Source organism: Podarcis raffonei, chromosome 6 (genome assembly GCF_027172205.1).
Source record: "Podarcis raffonei isolate rPodRaf1 chromosome 6, rPodRaf1.pri, whole genome shotgun sequence".
Taxonomy (NCBI): domain Eukaryota; kingdom Metazoa; phylum Chordata; class Lepidosauria; order Squamata; family Lacertidae; genus Podarcis; species Podarcis raffonei.
The window spans coordinates 9,096,859-9,116,213 of record NC_070607.1 but is presented as its reverse complement, the minus strand read 5'-3'; positions in this window follow the sequence as shown (position 1 = coordinate 9,116,213).

Here is a 19,355-nt window from a genome sequence, read left to right as displayed (position 1 = left end):
AAACTTGTTTCACAGACCGGCCGTCTTGTTGCCACCAGCACAGGTGTAACTCAGAGGTATCACTAACATGATGAACCTCCTATTTAGGAGAGCTCTTGCCCCCAAGTTCCTCCCTAAAAATAATTTCCTTATGTGACTAGGGGCCAGAAGTTCCATCTCTTTGGAGTCACCCACAACCCCACACTAGTCTTTCCCAATGGAAGTGGGGGTCAGGCGGTCAGTGAGCTGGGCACTGCTTTTGGGATGTGGGCTCTGAGTAGCTTCTGCCAGGAGCATTCAAGACAAACACACTCAAGACTTGGAAGGGAGATGGGGTGGCACAGAGAAAGATTCATAGAAAAAATAAGCTTGATTCAGAAGACGAAGGTTCACTTTTGAGCTCATTTCTTCGTCAAGGAGCAACACGGATACAGGAGGAAAGGAAGAGTGATCAGGCCAGGGGTGTTCAAGGGAAGCGGCAGAAAAACCTACCTCTGGACCCACTGGGCAAGGGATTCGGTGCATAATATTCAGCTTTCAGATTGGGAAAGGTTATGGAAAACAGACTTGAAATTCTTGCCATGTTGCACACTGAAAGAAAATTATATGAAAATGATGTACCAGTGGTATTTGACTCCTAGTAAGTTAGCTAAAAGGTATAAAACAAGCACAAATACATTCTGGAAATGTAAAGAAAAAGCAGGCACCTTTTCTCATATGTGGTGGACGTGCAAAGTAATAAAAGCATTCTGGGAAATGATATATAATGAATTTGGAAAAAATGTTTAAAATAAATTTTGTAAAAAAAACAACCCAGAAGCTTTCTTACTAGGAATTGTAGGTACCGATATCCCAAAGGAGCAGAAAAGACTTTTCATGTATTTGATGACAGAAGCACAGATGCTACTAGCCTAGAGATGGGAAGAAAGAGTCCCTAGCAGAGAGGAATGGCAAACTGAGCTGATGGACTACGCTGAAATGGCAAAACTGACCGGAAAGCTCAGGAAACAAGAGGACAAAAACTTTAAGAAAGAATGAGAAAAATTTATAATGTATTTAGGAAACCACTGTAAGCAGATGGAAATATTAGCAGCATTGCAATAACACTTGTAATGTAACAAACACTATGGACAATATGGACAGATACAAAATGTAGATTATGACATACTATGCAGTTGAAAAATGTTGACAATAGAACCCATGGAGGGGATGTTGCGAAGTCTCGCGATTCAGAGAAATTTCTATATATGGATATGTATTTGGTATTGTTGCTTAGTCGTTTAGTCGTGTCTGACTCTTCATGAACCCATGGACCAGAGCACGCCAGGCACTCCTGTCTTTCACTGCCTCCCGCAGTCCAACCATCTCGTCCTCTGTTGGCCCCTTCTCCTTGTGCCCTCCATCTTTCCCAACATCAGGGTCTTTTCCAGGGAGTCTTTTCTTCTCATGAGGTTACCAAAGTATTGGAGCCTCAGCTTCGGGATCTGTCCTTCCAGTGAGCACTCAGGGCTGATTTCCTTAAGAATGGATAGGTTTGATCTTCTTGCAGTCCATGGGACTCTCAAGAGTCTCCTCCAGCACCATAATTCAAAAGCATCAATTCTTCGGCAATCAGCCTTCTTTATGGTCCAGCTCTCACTTCCATACATCACTACTGGGAAAACCATGGCTTTAACTATACGGAACTTTGTTGGCAAGGTGATGTCTCTGCTTTTTTGGTATTGTTACAACTTTATATTTGTAAAAATCAAATAAAAACGATTTAAAAACAAAAAGAAACAACACCTACCTCTAGACCTGACCACTTTGTTTGGGAGTCACAGTCTATATCTCCACAGGCATGGGGCCAAGAAACATGTAGCTTGCAAGAATAAAAGCGGAGATTTCCAGGAGCCAAAATCCAGCTTTGGACAGAAGATTGCATGTGGATTTGAAGCAGAGGCGCTGCTCTGCGCTGAGGCATTCCGTGGCGAGTGTGTGCCATGCGCTTACCGGTTTACATTAATCATTGATCAGTGTCTGCCATCTTAGAAATCCCTCAAGCTAGCAGGGAGAGATGGTCACTTCACCTTCAGTCTCGCAGTGCTGCCGTCATTTACGGAGCAGGTACTGACAAACCCATGAACCGTGTGTCATGTCATCCATCATCAGAAATGAAGCCAACAAGGCGTGAAGAGACAGGAGTAGGAGGCAACTCTGACTGTCAGTTACTTTGCTATATGGGAAATGCCTACAGCTGGGACACAGCACAAAAGGCGGCCGGTGGAAGCTTGTGGGTGCGAGATCCCAGAGCGCAATCGCTAGCTATTTCACTGGGACTCATGGGGGAGACACGTGGGATGGCTATGTATGCGCAGCACCAGAGAAGAATTGCATAAAAAGTTCCAGAACATTATTTAAGGTAAAGGTAAAGGACCCCTTGGAGGGATGCGGGTGGCGCTGTGGGTTAAACCACAGAGCCTAGGACTTGCCGATCAGAAGGTTGGCGGTTCGAATCCCCACGACGGAGTGAGCTCCTGTTGCTAGGTCCCAGCTCCTGCCAACCTAGCAGTTCGAAAGCATGTCAAAGTGCAATTAGATGAATACCGTATTTTTTGCTCTATAAGACTCACTTTTTTCCCTCCTAAAAAGTAAGGGGAAATGTGTGTGCGTCTTATGGAGCAAACGCATGCTGTGTAACTATCACAGAAGCCAGAACAGCAAGAGGGATTGCTGCTTTCACTGTGCAGCAATCCCTCTTGCTGTTCTGGCTTCTGAGATTCAGAATTTTCCCCCCTCCAAAAACTAGGTGCGTCTTGTGGTCTGGTGTGTCTTATAGAGCGAAAAATATGGTAGGTGCCGCTCCGGCGGGAAGGTAAACAGCGTTTATGTGTGCTGCTCTGGTTCGTCAGAAGCGACTTAGTCATGCTGGCCACATGACCCGGAAGCTGTACTCCGGCTCCCTCGGCCAGTAAAGCAAGATGTAACCCCAGAGTCGGTCACAACTGGACCTAATGGTCAGGGGTCCCTTTACCTTTACTAAAGGACCCCTGGATGGTTAAGTCCAGTCAAATGCAACTATGGGGTTGTGACACTCATCTCGCTTTCAGGCCCAGGGAAGGAGGAGGAGGAGGGTTTGGATTTGATATCCCGCTTTATCACTACCCGAAGGAGTCTCAAAGCAGCTAACAATCTCCTTTCCCTTCCTCCCCCACAACTCTGTGAGGTGAGTGAGGCTGAGAGACTTCAGAGAAGTGTGACTAGCCCAAGGTTACCTAGCAACCGCATGTGGAGGAGCAGGGAAGAGAACCTGGTTCACCAGATTACGAGTCTACTGCTCTTAACCACTATACCACACTAGCGTTTGTCCACAGACAGCTTTCCAGGTCATGTGGACAGTAGGACTAAACCACTTCTGGCGCAACAGAACACTGTAATGGAAACCAGAGTGCACAGAAACGCCGTTTACCTTCCCGCTGCAGTGGTACCTATTTATCTACTTGCACTGGCGTGCTTTTGAACTGCTAGGTTGGCAGGAGCTTGGACAGAGCAACGGGAGCTCACCCCATTGCAGGGATTCGAACCACCAACCTTTTGATCAGCAAAACCCAAGAGGCTCAGTGGTTTTGACCACAGCGCCACCCATCACACTGTTCCAGGTCAAAAAGGGGTTTTTTTAATTGATCCCAGAGACCCATCTTCCCCATCTGGAAGGAGTCATGGAAGACCAAGGAAAAGGGAGGGTCCATGGAAGATGAGCTGCAAGGAAGCCCAATTCGTGACATTCTACAACAGAAAGATTAGGAGAGATTAGCACTAAGGTGCTGAAGAACTTTCCCGAGGATTCTTTTCTCCTAAAAAAAATAAATATAAATCACAAATTGTTGCATAAATGTGGAGAACTGAATTGAAGATTTTTATTTTATTTTTTAATGAGAAATGGAGAGAACTGAAATTGTAAGATCCATCCCTGGAATACACTGTTTTTGATCAATTTCCTCAGTAAAGTGTTATCAGAAAGGTTGTTTTTTCCCCTCTCTCTCTCTCTGGACTCCTGTTTTGTTTCAGTGGCTTTGCAAACAAATTCCAGTGATGTTGACTGAATCAGAGAGTCGAGACAAGCTGACCTCAGAAAAGCTGCCTTCTCTGGGCCAGCTTGAGGCCTAGGGTGGATCTCCACACGGTGGATGGGGGGGACACACTATAAATAAGTCAGAAATTAAATTGTTATATCAACGGCGGGGGGGGGGGCACTACATAAAAATCACATGGATTTTTTTAAATTACTTTTTTTGCTCTCTGGCACCATCTGGTGTTGAATGTTTATAAGGCATTAAAAACATTGTTTTTTGACTAATGTAGCTGAGTCCCTAGTCCAAGGAAGGCCAGTCTGAAGGGAATTAGAGATTTGGACACACAGTGTTTCAGGAAGGAAATTGTAGCGAAAAGCTTCTATAATATGATCAATCCTTTTGGCTTTTATAAAAACTATCAGGTGAGTATGAAATAAAAATTTGCACCCCCTGGCTGTATTTCCACCCAGAAACCCTGGCTATGAGCTATGGGGTTGTTGTTTTTTGGTTGAAACCAACTTTTGATTCATCTAGTTCAAAAGGTGATCAGCACCTGTACTGGCTGTTTCTATCTTTCCCTAAAATAATGTTTTCAGCAAAACCCACATTTGTCAGAAACTGGCTGCTCAGCATGATTTTCTACATTTCAACATGAAATAGTCCTCATAGCTGTGGAATAATTCAAGTGCAGCCACAGAGCTATGGTGGATTTTTGAATGAAAAGTGAGGTGGTTGTTCTTCCCCCACTGACAAACATTCCTCTGTTATAATAAAAGTAACCAACATTTTTCTCAGTGTGTCCAAACCAGTAAGGTCTACAGCAGGCACAGGCAAACTCCGGCCCTCCAGATGTTTGGGACTACAATTCCCATCATCCCTAGCTAACAGGACCAGTGGTCAGGGATGATGGGAATTGTAGTCCTAAACATCTGGAGGGGCGGAGTTTGCCTATGCCTGGTCTATAGTGCACTCAATTGCACCAACCAAAGACCCACAGATGAAAGCTATTGATTCTTATAAAACACACTTATTTGTTTCAACCAGCAGAAATCAGTTTATCAAACAACTTGCCCAGAATGGAGCTTCTAGCAGGGAGAGCCAACTTGCTTCTATCTACGGAGATGAAAAAAGTTATATTATTCCACAGTCATTTGTGAATTTTCTTTCCTCAGCAGGACATAGTAAGAGAGAGGCAGTTCTTTGTCCTCTTTCAAGCACTGTTTTATGTTTCCATCAGCAGTAAATGGTGGCATCACAGACTTTGTAAAAATGGCTGCCAAATCAGAGACACCCAGAACAATAAAATAATAGAGTTGGGAGACTCCCTGGTCCTGAATAGGTTAACTGTGCCCCTGAAGGACCAGGAGCACAGCCCGGGAACCATCTTGGACCATGAAGGTTGGTTCATGAAGGTTCAGGTTAACTCTGTGTCCAGGGCAGCTGTCTACCAGCTCCCTGTGGTATGCAGGCTAAGATCCTACCAGCTGCCCACAGACTGTCTTGCCAGAATAGTACATGCCCTGATACATGCCAGTATGCAGTTGATACCCAGTTCTACCTCTCTTTTAATTCAGAACCAGTGAAGGCAGTGAAGGTCCTGTGTGAGTGTCTGGAGGCGGTTGGAGGATGGATGGCGGCTAACAGATTGAGTTTGAATCTTGGCAAGACAGAAGTACTGTTTTGGGGGGATAGAGGGCAGGCAGATGTGGGGGACTCCCTGGTCCTGAATGGGGTAACTGTACCCCTGAAGGACCAGATGCACAGCCTGGGAGTCATTTTGGACTCACAGCTGTCCATGGAGGCGCAGGTGAATTCTGTGTCCAGGGCAGCTGTTTACCAGCTCCATCTGGTACACAGGCTGAGATCCTACCTGTCCGCAGACTGTCTTGCCGGAGTGGTGCGTGCTCTGGTTATCTCCCGCTTGGACTACTGCAATGCGCTCTACATGGGGCTACCTTTGAAGGTGACCCGGAAACTACAACTAATCCAGAATGCGGCAGCCAGACTGGTGACTGGGAGTGACTGCCAGGAACTATATAACACCGGTCCTAAAGGATCTTCATTGGCTCCCGGTATGTTTCCGAGCACAATACAAAGTATTGGTGCTGACATTGAAAGCCCTAAACGGCTTCGGTCCAGTATACCTGAAGGAGCGTCTCCACCCCCATCATTCTGCCAGGACACTGAGGTCCAGCGCCGAAGGCCTTCTGGCAGTTCCCTCACTGTGAAAACTGAGGCTAAAGGGAACCAGGCAGAGAGCCTTCTCGGTAGTAAATTGTTGTTGTTATTATTATTATTATTATTATTATTATTATTATTATTATTGGAAGGGACTGTGAGGGTCATCTAGTCAACCTCCCTGCAATGCATGAATCTTAATCTCAGGGTTGTGGGGTTTGAACCCACATCCCTGAGATTAAGAGTCTCATACTCTACCGACAAAGCTAAGTTAGGTTATCCCCCACTTTTTCTGTTTAAAACAACAACATTACTCAATGTGACCTAAAGTGTCAGAGGTTAAAAACAACCCATCAACAAGCATGCTAAAAACCAAGTAATTAAAAGAATGGAGTGGATGCAATTAAAAAGAACAGGGACAGCTTATTTTAAAAATCACTAAAATTCCAGGGAGCGTACAAGCAGTTAGCAATAGGGCAGATACCTCTCGGAATAAAAATATATTCACAAGGTGACAGAAGAGAACCAGGGAATGGGGAAGGCAAGTCTACCTTTGCAGAGAGTTCCACAGCCTGGATGTGGGAAGGACAGTCTCCTAGCAGATAGTGGTTTGGGTAATACAACCAGTTCTTTGAATAGCCATGGAAGCTTTGAGAACAATGCTTGATAATGTAGTTATGTTCCATGCTGCCTCTGTTGCCTCTTCATTATGTCATCCAGCAGAGCTTTTCCGGGTTGTACAGGCTGGCCCAAAGGAGGTGGTAGAACCAATGGTAGCTCGCTGTGACTTGTTTGCAAAGCATTTTGAGAATAAAATCGCTTGCATCCACTGAGATTTTGACTCTGCTGTTGAAGCAGATGAATCTCATGGGGTGTCCAGAGCACTGTCTAGTCATGCTGTGTTGGATGAGTTTCAGATAGAAAAGCTTGAGGATGTGGACAAGGTGGTCAGGGCGACCACTTGCGCTCTAGACCATAGGTAGGCAAACTAAGGTCTGGGGCCCAGATCCGGCCCAATGACCTCTAAATCCAGCCCGCAGACGGTCCGAGAATCAGCGTGTTTTTACATGAGTAGAATGTGTCCTTTTATTTAAAATGCATATGAATTTGTTCATTTCCCCTAAAAAAATATAGTCCAGCCCCCCCCCCACAAGTTCTGAGGGACAGTGGACCGGCCACCTGCTGAAAATGTTTGCTGACCCCTGGGTTACGCTGTACACAAGCCAGGAGGAAAAATCTGAATGGTTCCCCTCCTAGGTGCCATCATATCCATGGGTAGGCAAACTAAGGCCTGGGGGCCAAATCCTGCCCAATCGCCTCTAAATCTGGCCCACAGACGGTCCTGGAATCAGCATGTTTTTACATGAGTAGAATGTGTCCTTTTCTTTAAAATGCATTTCTTGGTTATTTGTGGGGTGCAGGAATTCGTTCATTATTATTTTTTCAAAATATGGTCCGGCCCCCAAAAGGTCTGAGGGACAGTGGACCGGCCCCCTGCTGAAAAAGTTTGCTGACCCCTGCTCTAGACCCTTGCCCTCTTGACTGATAAAAACCATCAGGGAGGGAACACCTGGCTGGGCCAGGGACGTGATCAATGCCTCTTTGAGAGGGGGTGGCCCTTGCCTGCTTGAAGGAGGCAGTGCTAAAACCACTCCTTGAGAAACTTTCCCTGGATTACAGAAATCTAACTAACCTCCGGACAGTTGCTAATCTTCCTTTCCTGGGCAAGGTTCCAGGGGGTGGTCGCAGACCAGATCCAGGCAATCTCTTGGAGGAAACTGATTTTCCAGATCGATTTCAGTTGGGGTTTAGGCCTGGTTTGGGCACAGAAATTGCTTTGGTCACCCTGTATGATGACCCCTGTCAGGAGAGAGGGGAAATGAGTCCCTGCTAATTCTCCTCAACCTCTCAGTGGCTTTCAGTACCATCAACCTGTAGGAATCAAGCCTAGTCAAAGGAATTGGCCACTCTCCAGGCATCCGGCTTGAGTTCCTTGTTGACCTCCTCGTCTGCGACTCCCGGCAAGATCAGGCGAGATCTCAATCGGCGATCCTCCTCTAACGTGAGAAGAACACACCACTCCTCCCCTCTTCCCTGCCATCCCCAGGGAGGGGAAAGAGACAGACAGAAATGTATTTACATGCCTTTATTTCTGTCTTTCCAGCAGTACAGAGAAACGTGTCTGCACTCTCTTAACACCATCAGCAGAGAGAGAAAACTCCTCCCCTGTACTTCCAGTACAGGTCAGATGACACTCTGAGCTAACATCCGGTGCTCAGTACAATGAATAGACTGTTCCTTTGTTCCCACGGTACAGTCCCAAGCATCAACATCCTGTTTGGCTTTCCAGCCATCTGGAGCTCGCTGCTGCATTGCTCCTTTTTCGTAACATTGTGCATGGTATCCTTTTCGGAATGGCTGTCTGAGTAAGGCGTGGGTGGCACCGCTTTGCAGTAGTTCGGGTCCTACTTGGATGGTCATTCCCAGGTGTTGCTTGTTAAATTTGCTGCCTAGTGTCTAGTCTTTGACTGCAATAAAGATTGGTTGATTGGTTGGAGTGTTTTTCAGCCACGTGATGCCTTCAGTGTGGGGTTCCGCAGTGTTTGATTCTATCCCCTATGCTGTTTAACATCTACATGAAACCACTGAGTTGGGTTACCCAGAAGTTTAGAGTACAATGTCAGCAATATGCTGATGACACACAGCTCTACTTCTCCTTTACATCTGCAAGTGAGCAGGTGAATGTGCTGGACCATTGTCTTGCCTTACGGACGTGGGTGGCGCTGTGGTCTAAACCACTGAGCCTCTTGGACTTGCCAATCAGAAGGTCGGCGGTTTGAGTCCCCATGATCGGGTGAGCTCCCGTTGTTCTGTCCCAGCTCCTGCCAACCTAGCAGTTTGAAAGCATGCCAGTGCAAGTAGATAAATAGGTACCACTGCGGCAGGAAGGTAAACAGTGTTTTGGGCGCTCTGGCTTCCATCACAGTGTTCTGCTGCGCCACAAGCAGTTTAGTCCTCCTGGCCACGTGACCCAGAAAGCTGTCTGTGGACAAACGCTGGCTCCCTCGGCCTGAGAGCGAGATGAGCGCTGCAACCCCAAAGCATCTTTGACTGGACTTAACTGTCCAGGGGTCCTTTACCTTTACCTTTACCTTCTGTCTGAGCCAGAGTGACACCTCTAAAGATGAGCCCACCGACATGAAATCCAAAGACCTTCTGCGGTCTCCTGACTGCTAGACATCACCAGAAAAGCCACCGCAGGTCCCCCTCTGCTCATGTGCTGTGAGGTCCTACCCTGACCGACCTTCTGCAATTGATCTCCTGCTGTGCCGTGTCTGTGTGTGCTCAGAGGTAGATGTACCACTATTAATTCAGTGCGCAACGTACTAATAAATGGGCCATTTTAAAGAACTCTGCAGATATGTATGCAGGGCCACAGTGGGTTCCCTCTCAAAAGGGATACAATTGGTAAAACAAAACAAAAAAACCAGCTTTTTTTCTTCTCTTGGTTAAAAGGCCCTTTCACCGTGACTCATAAGCTGCTCTGAACAACACTGTCAGCAGAACATTTCTAAAAGTAAAGAAAAGGCTTGTCTAGGGCTTGATTTCCTTCATCCGTTCCCCTCGTTCCCATCATGCAGCTGAATTGGGTGCCCCCCAACCCACCCCTCTCAGCGCACTACAAAGTAAACTCAAAGAATGCACCTACAGCTGCAACTTACCCAGTGTTTTGGGCAGGGAAGGCGGGTGCTGGCAGCTTCCATTTTAGGAAGTAACTAGCAAATCTTCCGTGCTGTTCTAATCATGCAGGCTCCATGATAATAATAGCCATGCTGGCTGTTTAATAAAGACATAATAATAGGATGGATGGAGCTGGTGCAGCTGGGGAAACAATGGGATGTTCTGCAGTGACTGCATAATAGACCTATGGCAAACATGGACTTCCAAGGCTGGATGTTCAGCTAAGCAGAAAACATGTCACTCCTTTTCAACTTAGATAGCCCCTTTCTCTTCTTTTTTCTTTTCTTTTGGCATAGTATTTTGATTCGTCTAGCCACTCTGCTTTAAGCGATGCATTTTAATTAGGTTCCTTTGCAGCCAGGCCCACAATCTGCCTATTGCTGTTGAGAATGTTTTGGTTGGAGCAGCTGAGTGCATGGCCTTTCTATATATAAAAAAGGTAAAAAGGTAAAGGACCCCTGGGCGGTTAAGTCCAGTCAAAAGCGACTATGGGGTTGCAGCGCTCATCTTGCTTTTCAGGCCGAAGGAGCAGGTGTTTGTCCACAGACAGCTTTCCGGGTCATGTGGCCAGCAGGACTAAATCGCTTCTGGTGCATCGGAGCACCGTGACAGAAACCAGAGCGTGCGGAAACACTATTTACCTTCCCGCCATAGCGGTACCTATTTATCTACTTGCACTGGTATGCTTTCGAACTGCCAGGTTGGCAGGAGCTGGGGCAGAGCAATAGGAGCTCATCCCATTGTGGGGATTCGAACTGCAAACCTTCTGATTGGCAAGCCCAAGAGGCTCAGTGGTTTAGACCACAGCGCCACCCACGTCCCTTTCTATATATTAGACAGCAGCAACCTCAGTTCTGCTACAGAGGGTATGCTTGGCACAGCTCCCTGATGACAGTGTGCAGGAAGTGTGCAGATATCCAAATTCATGTTTGCATACCACCCAACAGTCCCCCTTTGAGCAGGACATCCCAGATTCACAGAAACCACCCCGCATGTCCTGGTTCCCGCCTCCCCCAGGGCAGCTATGACAGCCTTTGCCATTGTCTCCACTGCTCTGGACACCTGGAAGTCAGTGCAGCACATCCAAAAGCACAATTCCAGAAGCTGGCACACCATTTGTGATGTAGGATGTGAAACACAGAGCAGTCAAGTACAACATCCCTAGAGTGGACATAAAAAGGGGGGTGTCTGGACCAGCCAGTTGGAACTTCCTGTTTCCTCCTAGGCTGGGACAGACTTCCTCTGCATGTGACTAGAGGTGGGCATGGCCTTACCTGCCCAGGTAACAAAAGCATAGGAATGTCCGCCATCTCTCTTTCTCTCTGACTCCATTCATTGAAGAAGCAACATCTGCTTAGCCTAAGGTGCTCTCTTGGCTTCCAGCCAAGAGAGGACAAAGGGACTATCTCTTTATGGGATAGATTCCAGGTAAATTACTTTTGTAACTTAAGTCTGCCTTCTGGGATCCATATGTGAACAGAATGTGAGTGAGTAAACTCTTTTTATACTTTTATAGAAGACTGTGTCGTGTCTATTTCTTTTATGAGGGACTAAAGGGGAAATTACCAGGTAACTTATTTTAGAGGCTTTAGCGAGCCTGAGCAAACACAACCGCTGTGCAAGTTTAAAAAGGGGGGTGTTACTCTGCTAAATTGTAGAACTTGTTAACACAAGTTGGAAAGGATATAATTAAACAATATATCCTCTCCTGCATCCCTGAACAATCCCACATGTGATGGCCATGGCAAGCCCGAGGAGGTTGTGAGGGAGCTGAGGCCCTGTTGCTGTGGTGGCAGTGGAGGAGGAGGAAGAGAGAAAGCTGGTGATGGTAAGGCTGTGGCAGTGTGCTGGTCCCGTGGGTTACCTGAGAGGCGAGGTCCAAGTCTGGTCAAAGGTGCAACGTGGAGGCAGTCCATAGTAGCTGAAGCTGGGTGCAGGGCAGGGAGTCAGGTGAAGTCAGGAACAGGCTTGCAAGCGGGGAGCCAGGGCAGGTCAGGAGCTCAGGCAGGAACTAGCAACCAACAATGTTGCTCCCGCAACTTGGGACTGGGGCTGGCTGGCTTCTATCTGCCCCGAGGCATAGGGTGGCCCCGATCCTCTGGTGACTTGCCTCTCCTGGCCTGGAGGTGTGCACCCCTCCTGTGGGAACTTAGTTCCCTCCACCTCTCTGCCCTGAGCCTCTGCAGCTCAGGAGAGGCTGGAGGGTTACCGGACCCAGAGGCAACCTCCGCTTCCTCTGACGGGGCTGAGAGTGGAGCACCTGCAGGCAATGGGTCCTCCATCACCTCAGGGGCCAGAGCAGACTCAGCTGGTGCCTGCACCTGAGGATCCAGCACAGGTGAGGACCCTTCAGGCTTATGCCCCAGCCCCAACTCAGCTGGTTCTGGAGGCGGGGAATTGTAGCCAGTCTCTTATGTATGAGGCATCCTGGACTTCCTTCCTGGTTTGGGGAAGGACAACGAGTCAGTGTGCTATCCAGACAGGTGTAAAGGCCAAACTTTTCATTTTAGAAAATGCCAGAGCAGCTAGCTCCGCCTCTGTAGGGAGGGGGTTGTTGGAAGCATATTTTACACCTCATTTCTGGAAATACTCTGGTATTGCAGAGGGATCAGATCCACCAAGCTTGCTCTACCCAGCAGGGAAATTGTCGATACAGATTTGACAACTCTATATGCATCTGCCACTTCACTTCCCAAACCAATTCACGAAATGCGTAAGTTAAAAACAAACAGATATTTATTATAGGAAGAGACCCACGCTGTGCTATCTCTTTTCTCTCTCTAGCAAGATCAGAAAATAGAAAACCAAGTAGAAAAGGCTCCCTATTGCTTCTCTGGTTACCTAAGAACTATGAGGAGATCTGGCTTTTAAGGAAACCACTCTGAGCATGCTCAGAACAAATGATCCCTCCAATAGGCTACCTACCACTTGGCTATTATTCAAGCAGTCCTCCCTAATCGGATCGGAGGCAGCTGGATGGCCCTTCTAACAACAGAGAGTGGGAATCTGCCCGGCAGGCAGTCCTCCTAATATTCAAATGGCAACCATATGTATGGCTTTTCGGCCCAGAGTTGTGCAAACAGCTGACTGGCCAGTACACGAGACTGACAGAAAGAGTGTTTGTGGCATCAAGAGTTGTGGAATTCTTATTGAGAAGGCTGTACCCCAATAGCCCTAATGGAAGAGCTATTGTAGGTTTTCTGCCTTGGACACAAAAGAATGTAACGGGCTGGTCCACACAATTACTCTTTGTTTAGATGCATAAAGTCACAGGTTTAAATTCCTGTCCTGTGCCATCACTCAGTATAAATTCACTCAAGGCAGCTACAATAATAAGAAAAATGCAACCATGAAAACACAACGGATTGTGTTCACAGGAACCTCAAGTCCAAGATTCTGGGGGGATGTAAACAGGCCATATTTGGAGAATTGCATCCAGCCTCTCCCTTCCGCTTGGTTCCTGCACCCACAAAATTCCAGACAGGCCTTGCACTTTGGCTGACATTCAAAACTATCACCTCTTTGTGCAAATTAACTTCAAGGGCTCTGTCATCCCTCATATTTAAAATGCTATTACGGGGAATCAGCACAGCTTGGCAAAGGCAGCTTAAGGGGCTCGCTGTGACTGAATTCATGGACAGTGCACCTTGCCGTATGCCCACAAGGTCCTCAATGTTTCGATAATGGACACACCGTGCTGAGGCCACTGCCATTCCATCCTCGCCATACTAAATCCCCTGGTTGATGTCGTTGTTTTTAAAATATTTTTTATTTGATTTTACAAGCATAGAGCTATAACAGCACCAAGTAAATATCCATATCTAGAGATTTCTCTGAAACTCCAGACTTCCCACCATCTCCTCCATGGGTCCTATAGTCAACATTTTCAACTGCATATTATTTCATAATTCATATTTTGTATCTGTCTATATTGTCCATTGTGATTGTTACATTACAAGTGAGATTAAAATCCTGCTAGTGGTTTTCCCAGTAGTGATGTTTGGAAGTGAGAGCTGGACCATAAAGAAGGCTGATCACCAAAGAATTGATGGTTTTGAATTATGGTGGTGAAGGAGACTCTTGAGAGTCCCATGGACTGCAAGAAGATCAACCCTGAGTGCTCACTGGAAGGACAGATCGTGAAGCTGGGGCTCCAATACGTTGGCCACCTCATGAGAGAAGGAGAAGACTCCCTGGAAAGGCCCTGATGTTGGGAAAGATGGAGGACACAAGAAGAAGGGGACAACAGAGGACGGGATGGTTGGACAGTGTTCTCGAAGCTACCAGCATGAGTTTGACCAAACTGCGGGAGGCAGTGGAAGACAGGAGTGCCTGGCGTGGTCTTATTCGTCACAGGTTTGTCAATTTACAAGGGCGAGGTACAGGGGTGCAGAGTGCAAAAGGGAGGTTCGGATGCAAAATACAAAGTGGGGTGCAAATCCTATCTACATGAGTAAGGTCATGGCTAGAAATCCAGGAAAGGATGGCAAATGAGATGGATCTCGTTGTCTGGCACTTTACGAAAGAAGGAAGCGGAGCTGAGTGGAAGTGATTAGGTTGAAGCTAAAAATAACATTTATTACTTTCATTGTTACAATAAAGTGATGCAATTTAGATACATGGGTTCCATTTCTTATTTTCCTGAAAGTAGTTACAATCATTGAGAAGTTGAACAAACACTGATAAGGCACAAGGATACAAACTAGTCAATGCCATTTGCAAAGGCGCCAAATGTAGCAATTGCATGAGGGTCACAGTAAGGATTCACATTTACAAGGAGTAAAGACACAATTACAAGAGAACAAAACAAAAACAAAACTGGATACAATTGAAAATTACCTGGATACAATCTTTAAAAAGAACTTTGATACAATTTAAAAAATAGGGTAAATTGAGGAAGTAGGGTAATGGGCAGTGCAGGGAGGAAAGAAAAATGCTTTATTTGACAGAAAGGAAAGAAAGGATTCGAAGGAGGGAATAATGGGAGAAATGAATTAAAAAGAGAGCATACTGAAGGCAAAATTGAAGGAAAGGTTTATATATCTCTTAGGTAGTCTTCATTTGGGTTATTTGGTCTTGGTTTTCAGCTTCTTTATCTATTTGCCTACATCAATTATGACAGGCAACAAGTGCGGAGGTTGAGAGCTGGGCTGGGGTTATTGATTTGGTTTGTTCTAGTTTTTATTACACATTTTGTGTTTTTTATCTTGCATTTTTATCTTGTGAACTATCCTGAGATCAACGGATGAAGGTGATATAATAATAATAATAATAATAATAATAATAATAATAATAATAGGTGGTTATTGCTGCCCATTTAAATGCTATTTTCTTTGTGATTTTGTGCAGCTTCTGCAGAATAACGTGCCATGCCCTTTGCCTGTAGCAATCAAAGGTGTGGATGTTTGGGGATGTGTTACAAAGTCTCATCCACAGCTTTGTTGTTGTTGTTTAGTTGTTTAGTCGTGTCCGCCTCTTCGTGACCCCATGGACCAGAGTATGCCAGGCACTCCTGTCTTCCACTGCCTCCTGCAGTTTGGTCAAACTCATGCTGGTGCTTTGAGAACACTGTCCAACCATCTCGTCCTCTGTCGTCCCCTTCTTCTTGTGCCCTCCATCTTTCCCAGCATCAGTGTCTTCTCCAGGGAGTCTTCTCTTCTCATGAGGTGGCCAAAGTATTGGAGCCTCAGCTTCAGGATCTGCCCTTCCAGTGAGCACTCAGGGCTGATTTCCTTCAGAATGGATAGGTTTGATCTTCTTGCAGTCCATGGGACTCTCAAGAGTCTCCTCCAGCACCATAATTCAAAAGCATCCATTCTTCGGCGATCAGCCTTCTTTATGGTCCAGCTCTCACTTCCATACATCACTACTGGGAAAACCATAGCTTTAACTATACGGACCTTTGTTGGCAAGGTGATGTCTCTCATCCATAGCTACTCGGCCCATATTAATAAAGTCTAGAACAAGGGTCCCCAACCTGCGGTCCATGGGCAGGAAGCGGCCCACAAAGGCCGTTTAACTGGCCCAAACCAAGCTGCCTGCTTGGCAAGTCCCCGCATGCTGCACTAAACTGGCACAGCGCGGCGCGGGGACTCTCTTCCGCAGCTCCGGAAATCGTTTCTGCGCATGCCCAGATGCCGGAAATTCCTTCTGGGCAGACACAATTTCTGGCATCTGGGCATGTGTAGAAGTGATTTTCAGTGCCACGGACATGCGCAGACACGATTTCCGGTGTCACGCTGCACCTGTCCGGCCCACAGAGGATCTCCTCAGGAGTGATCCGGCCCATGCCCAGTAAGCCTTGCCAACCCCTGGTCTAGAAACTTCCTCTTCTTTGACCATATTTCACTTTCAGCTTCAATAAAGCATGAATGGTTTGTGCAACAAGTTGCAGTGCATTCTGCCAAGTCTGAGAACCTGTTCCAATGGGAAAATAAATGCACACCAGAGTGAATGTTTGAACACCTCAGATGCACTTTCCACACCTCTTTGCTGGCCGGATAAATACATCTTTGCAAATTATTCCACTAATTTTTGAAGTAACTGTTCAAATACATCGGAGAGAAGATTCCAGGACGAATGAATGAGAATCTTCCAGGTTTTAGGTGGCCTGTGTTTTGTTAGCCCCGAAATGGAAAACGAGCGAGGTCCCAACTAAAGAAGAATGGCAAGTTAAATTGATGGAATATGTGCAGCTTGCGGACTTAGCATATAGAAGAAGAGAACAAGAAGAACATACGTTTAGAGAAGATTGGAAAATGTTTATTGAATATATGGGAAATAATTGTGTACAGGTGAAAACGCTGGCAACATTAAGATAAATTCAACAGTGTAAATAAGTTTTGATGGATGCAATAATGGAATACGGAATGGTATAGTTTTTGTAAAATACGCAGGGATTTATATATATGAAATGAACCATGGAAAGAGAAGAAGGGAAGTCATTGATATCTTAAGGATGTAAAATGTGTATTTGTAAAACAGAAAACTTAATAAAATTATATACAAAAAAAAGAGAATCTTCCAGTTTTTGTGCATGTGTAATGTGGGCCAAGGGACGCGGGTGGTGCTGTGGGTTAAACCACAGAGCCTAGGACTTGCCGATCAGAAGGCTGGCAGTTCGAATCCCTGCGATGGGGTGAGCTCCTGTTGCTCAGTCTCTGCTCCTGCCAAGCTAGCAGTTCGAAAGCACGTCAAAGTGCAAGTAGATAAATAGGTACCACTCCGGTGGGAAGGTAAACGGCATTTCCGTGCGCTGCTCTGGTTCACCAGAAGCGTCTTAGTCATGCTGGCCATATGACCCGGAAGCGGTATGCCAGCTCCCTTGGCCAATAAAGCGAGATGAGCGCCGCAACCCCAGAGTCGGCCGCGACTGGACCTAATGGTCAGGGGTCCCTTTACCCTTTACCTAATGCGGGCCAAATCAGAGGAGATTCTCTGGCCATGTAAGAGCAGCTGTTTTTTTCTTCTTCTTGCTGGTGGCTGCAACGCCCAGTAAGCATTGGGTTGAGGTTCACTCATACTTCTCCAAATCTCAAGCGTTTACCCTACTTGAACACGCACAGAGGCATAGTTCAAGGGTCTGTTAAAACGTTTGGGCTTGTGGTGAAAGCCTCTAGCAAAACCCCCCCAAAAAACAGTTTTCTGAAAATCCTGACCTTTTCTTAGACAGGAGGAAAAGGAGGAGGGGGTTCTCCTCCTGGTTTTGGATTCGCAGTGCCTGAGCTGAAGAGTCACGCGAAGGGCACACTGACTGATGGGTTTTGGGTTGTGAGGTCAGCACTAGGCGTCATGATGTGGGCTCAGACAGAGCTATTTCCTCTGTGATTTCTATCTTTTGTCTGTTCACACATCGAGCCACCTGGATTTAATTCCCAAATAGCTGAAACCTACCCCCCACCCACAACACACTTACCTTAACCCTTTCCCTTCTTTGCTTTGAAGAAGGAGAGCTGCAGGGCTTGAAAGCAAAGCCCATTCGTGGGTTTTCTGCCTGGCGACCAGAGGTTTCTCTTTATGGGGGACTGTAAATAACGCAACAAGTCACCTTTTTATTACCTCAGACAAGTACAAGTAGCAACTTTCTCTCTCTTTGCTCAGCCTTTGGCCTCGGTTATGATTTACCTGTAACATTCTCATTTATTTTTTTTTGACTAGTTGTGAAAGTAGCCACTGGGGTTTTATGGCTTTCTGGGGGCCTTTACGCCTTCCCAGTTCCCTTTAGGCTTCCAGCTGTTCCCTCATAATTCTAGATTGGCCCCAGGGGTGGGGCAAAGGCAGGGCCAATCGCCTCACCGAATATCCAGCTACTGAAGAAATGCATCCCAAGAGGTTCCCCACTTCTTTTGGGGGTTTCTGTGCTTTCAACTGCTGCATGGCAGGCAGAAATACAACAGGTGCAGTATCCCCTCTCAAAAACAAAAAAAAGGTCAAAATCTACATGCTAAGAGAAAGTTGCTTGTTGGTCTTTTGTACAGGGCCCCTATAGGGAAAGATGGGGAAATTGCTGCATAATGATAATAAACCACCTGTTTGCATATTGAAATGACACCTAGGCTCAAGGCAGTTTCTGTGGTGAGGTAAAATGACCTCGTATTTGGCTCTGCTTTTGCAGCAGCGGTTACGACACCCCCCCCAGCTGTTTCCTAAGATGGCAGTTCATATTTGGAATATAAAGGTAAAGGGACCCCTGACCATTAGGTCCAGTCGTGACCGACTCTGGGGTTGCGACGCTCATCTCTCTTTATTGGCCAAGGGAGCCAGCGTTCAGCTTCCGGATCATGTGGCCAGCATGACTCAGCTGCTTCTGGCGAACCAGAGCAGTGCACAGAAACGCCGTTTACCTTCCTGCTGAAGCGGTACCTATTTATCTACTAGCACTTTGATGTGCTTTCGAACTGCTAGGTTGGCAGGAGCTGGGACAGAGCAATGGGAGCTCACCCCGTCGCAGGGATTCGAACCGCTAACCTTCTGATCGGTAAGTCCTAGGCTCTGTGGTTTAACCCGCAGTGCCACCTGTGTCCCTATTTGAAACATATGAGGCTCCTATTTATTTGTTTGTTTGTTTGCAATTTTATTACTTGAACAAGAGGACACCCAACAAAATTAGCAGCAGAGTTTTCAATCAGATTGCAAAGAGTCGTCTTGCCTGTTGATCAGTGATTTCTGAGCCTAGAAAAAATAAGACCCAGCTTAAAAGAAGTCTAGAAAGGAATCGCGTTACCTATAAGGTGGGATCCCTCCGACACAGCAAAATCATCTCTAATACTTTGCATTGTCAGAGCCCAGTAGTGAATTTCAGTGAGCAAATTATTCTATTAGTGATTTGTGCTCTTGACATGTTCTGAATGATCTGGAATGATCTGCCACCCCCCTCCTCTGGATAGAAACTGGTTTGGGGAAAAA